Source organism: Gossypium hirsutum, chromosome D12 (genome assembly GCF_007990345.1).
Source record: "Gossypium hirsutum isolate 1008001.06 chromosome D12, Gossypium_hirsutum_v2.1, whole genome shotgun sequence".
Taxonomy (NCBI): domain Eukaryota; kingdom Viridiplantae; phylum Streptophyta; class Magnoliopsida; order Malvales; family Malvaceae; genus Gossypium; species Gossypium hirsutum.
This window is the reverse complement of record NC_053448.1, coordinates 52505722-52510408: the sequence shown is the minus strand read 5'-3', so window position 1 is coordinate 52510408 and position 4687 is coordinate 52505722. Positions and strand designations below refer to the sequence as shown.

Here is a 4687-nt window from a genome sequence, read left to right as displayed (position 1 = left end):
ACCAACCTCTATACTAATTGCTTGCGATTGTGGTTGCCTACAATACATAAATAAACAAAAATAAAGCATGTCTTTTTTTTGTCTATCATATCTATAGAAAAACATGAAAAGATGGACCATATTTTTGCCAAAAAAAATCATAATATCTAAACCCAAAATTTAGGTAAATAACAAAAAAAAACTCATTACTTACTGTAATTCATGTTTGGACCCTCCATCGAACCGATCCTTTGTTCTTTTGTTTTGAATAAAAACTTCAATCGATTGATGGATCACTCAATTTTATTTCTATTGTTTCGATTTAACAAAGATGACTATGAAAATAGATGATTTTTTCAATCAAAATGGAAACGAAAACTAAGAATAAAGGAGACAAAGAGCTTTTTTTCTTCCAATTCAATGATTAACCTAATGCATTCGTTTTGATTATTTCGAGAACCCTAATTAACATTTTCCTTTAATTAATTTAGAAAATTTAATTAATTAAATTTAATTAATTAAAAAATCATTTAATTTACTTGAGTGAATATCCACGTTGGCATTTAAAAACCATTTTATCTTTCATGTCGGATTGTTGTTTAGGGGGTAATAAAACCATAACATACGTGACTAAAATGTAACATTTCAAATATAAGTGACTAAAATGTAATATGCGGCAAACTTTATATTAATATTGAATGAAAAAAAAATATTAAAAATTTTAAAAATTAATTAAAAAAATTATATTAAAATTAAATGAATAAAAAATCCCTCCCCCCCCGGTCTCTCTCTCCATCTTCTCCCTCCCGCTACTGCTCCCTCTCATTGGAGGAAAGGATTAAGCTTTTCATGATCATACATCCTTTCTATCTTTTTCTTTCCCTAGAGGAAAAGAGTATGGAATGGGTAAACTGTTATAAATATGTGTGTGTTCAATAATTGCTTGAGATTAATATTTGGTCGAAAGAAACTTCCTTAACATTGAAAACAGTCTAAAATGTAATTAGACTTTGTTATGGAACTATGCTTTATTCTACATAACACAAACTTTAACAAACCCTGATGACAACCACTCAACAAAAGGAACAACAAAGAAAATGGAAGGAAAGTTACAAAACATAATAAAACTAAGAAGGGCCGAAATCTTCAAACCTCCTCTTATGACTGTGTCTGTGGGTTGTAGCAGAAAAAGACTTTATGCAAAACCAGGGTGCCACCGAAACTAGATGCACATGTCAACATCCCATGACGGCACAGTTATACACAAAACTGCTAGAGGGCTTTCTGGCGACCAAGTTCCATTCTAGTGGCCCCTCATTTGGGACTCAAGAGTTGATCTCAACAAACCCTGCACCTAAAACCCTAGGTCCTCCAATAATCATTAGCTGATCCCCGTATGCCCTAAATGCTATCCCCCACCCATTTATTGAGGTTGTACGCTCAGGGAATGGCCCTACCGTTACCCACAAGTTCTTCTCCTTGTCATATTTCTTCACTTGCTTCAGTACATGATCAGCTATATACAACACATCATTCACAACTGCCACTAGAGGAGGTGCCTCAGCTGTAAGAGGTTCTTCTGTTGGTCCAGCCTCCTCGTTTCGTGCAGGGTACATGTTATGTATCTCACTCCAAGTCTTGGTCTTCAAATCATACACCTCTACGGATGTTATTGTCTTCAAACTCTCAACCCCAATGCCACCAATAACATAAAACTTCCCCTCCATGAACACCGCAAAACACATTCTTCTAGCCTTATTCATTCTTGGAATGGTCTCTCACCTGCCAGTTTCAGAATTATAAAGCTCTGCTGAGCTCAAAATATTTCCACGCAGATCACAACCACCAGCTATAAATCCGATTTCACCCAGACTAGAAGATGCAAACAAGCACCTGGGTGTATGCATCCTCATCTCGGTTGCCCATGTGTGCGTCAAAATGCAATATTTATAGACAATAGGGTACATTATTTCTTTTCCAGAAACAAGAAGTTGGGTTCCAACAGCCAATGACTCCTTATCAGAATACATGAAACATTCATAGGCCTGCATTTTAGGCATATGCATCCATCGACGATGGATTGGATCAAAAGCCTCCCACTCCAAAAGGTTGCAGGAGAAGTAAACCCAATGTTCGACAATTCCCATTTGTCGCCTCAACTTGTACAGCTCACCACTCCGTATAAGAGAGTGGAAACCCGTATTCAAAGTTGCAATGATGCCATAATAAGACCTTGAGCAACGAAGGAGACAGTTAATCGAGATGTCTCGCCCAAGCTGGTGGATCAGTAAACTTGATTCTGAATTGTCCGAAGCATAGCGGTGGTTTTCTCGTTGGCCAATTTGGGCAAGCCACATGTCCTCCCTTTTTTCCTTCTTCTCATCACCTTTGAGTACTTTGACACCCCTTTTCGCCATAAGATCTTCTCCGTCTTCTTATTAGGTCTAGCTTTGTGAGAGAACCAGAAACCTTCCTTTTTGTTCTTCATGATAATAATATGTAAAATTGATCAGTCATTACATGAAATATAAATATATTATATAAAGAGAGAGAGAGACTAATTTTTATAGGAAATGCATCAATTCACATATCATAGAATTCCATAAAATGCAACAAAAAATTATGATAAAAGCCCTGCAGAAATCAATTACAGGAGAGCTGAAATACACTATTCATGCTAATCTAAAGAAAAAAAACTCAATTTAGAGGAAAAGGAATAGCACACTTCTATCAACCCAAACAAAGCCAAAAAAAAATTTATCACAAAAAAAAATACAAAATAATGCTTATCATCAAAAGCAAGTCTCATAACAAGAATAGTCTAGTAATCAAAACCAAGAATTAAAAAATCAAACAATATGATAAAACTTACAACTTGATGCTCTTTACAAAGCAAAAATAACTTGAAAATTAAAATCTAGAACATGAATGAGAAATGATAATTATCCAAAAGATGTTATCTTTTTATTTCACTTCTATGAACACATATAAAGTCAAGAAACCGTGAGAAAGGGAAAGAAAACTCATCAAGAGTCAATCACATGCCACATCTTTTGACAATAAACAGTGAAAATTAAATCTAAATTTAGCTCCAAAATGTAACCAAGATAAACGATCTAGCCTTCACTAAAATCAATACATTTCAAATAATAAAAAAAGGGTTTGCTCTCATTTTATAGTAGATGCTGCCCTTAAAGAGAAATTCAATAAAAAAACAAAAAGAAAAAGAAACCATAAGCTTTAACAATGAAAATGAGAAAGTTGAAAATGAATCCACAAACCATCATAAAAGAAACGGAAAAAAGGGCTTACAAATTGGATAACAAAGAGCCTGAAGCTTTTAGCTATTCGGGGATCAAATTAACAAAACAAAAGCTCAATTTGCTTCAAATTCTCTCTTTCTCTAGCTATAGTTTATATTCACTTAGAGAGTGAGAGAGTGAGAGAGTGAGGGAGCTTATAAAAAAATGGGTGAAAGAGAAGTGAATTTATAACTAAAAGAAAAAAAATATTTAAAATTGTAATTTTTTTAAAATTATTTTTAACAAGAAAGAAAAAAAAGGAAGGAAAAGGTGGGGCCTACAACTTCTATGGAAGGGAGTTGCTGTTTAAGAATTGTGATCCCAACCAAAGGAAAACCAAACTACGAACCATGTTTTCCTCACGTGTTTGAAATTCCAGACCCTCTTTAGTCTTCACTGAAAAATATAATTATTTGTATATTTTGTTCTGTATTTATATTTTTTATAAATTTTTCACATTGTTTTATAATTATATTATATTTAAAATTATCAGAACTGTTTTTGCATGCATTTTTTTCTTTCCTTTTTTTCTCACCAACATTCATTTTATGATATTTGTAATGGTTAGTATTTTTTTTAAGTTTTCAAACACAATTAATAGAGTTTCCTATATATTTTAAGCATATATTTAAATAATTATCCTACCATGGGAATCGAATGTGGGTTTCACCTCCTTCCGGATTCATTAAATTGAATATCGATGGTACTTGTAGTCCAGTTTCAGGTTTACTAGCCTCGGCAGTAGTGGCGAGAGATGAGTACAATAATTGGGTGTGTAGAATAGGTAGAAATATCGACAGGTATAGTGTTGAGTAAGCGGAGGTATGGGTAATTTACGACGGTCTTATTATGGCATGGGATGCTAAATGGAGAGATATTGAAACAGATTGCACACTTGCTATTAAAGTATCAATGGTGGTTTGATAGGGTATTTACATAGAAATTTGGTTCTAAAAATTCGGGAGTTATGCAGTCATGAATGGAGAGTTGGTTTTGAACAGATTCCAAGGGAGGTGAATTATGTCACTCACTTGTTGGCTGGAATGGTGAAGGATTTCCCATTTGGCCATAAAACCCTAGCATGTGCATTCCTTCCTCATTTTATTTTAACATATTTATGTCAATTTTACGTAGGGTTTTGATTAAGTTAAACCTAATACATACTATATTATGAAGACAAATAAAAAATAAATTCAAAAAAAAAGAATTCCATCTAAATTACGATTTCAGTCGAATCAAATTAAATGAACTTGTACTTCAAATTTTAAAATAATTGTATACATTTTTTGTTGTTTTTCAGAATGATCGAACCTTGATTAATGTTCTCATGTTCTATTAATTATTTTGAATAAATCAACTAGTACTTTTCTGATCGGATGTGAATAAAAGTACTTTTATTTTAACAC

The 4687-nt window shown here is 33.2% G+C and overlaps 1 pseudogene; it reads right to left on the bottom strand.

The window, feature by feature from the left end:
- Window positions 1–944: 944 nt before the first annotated feature.
- LOC121224221 (F-box/kelch-repeat protein At1g74510-like) lies at window positions 945–2477 on the bottom strand (annotated as a pseudogene).
- Window positions 2478–4687: the final 2210 nt, after the last annotated feature.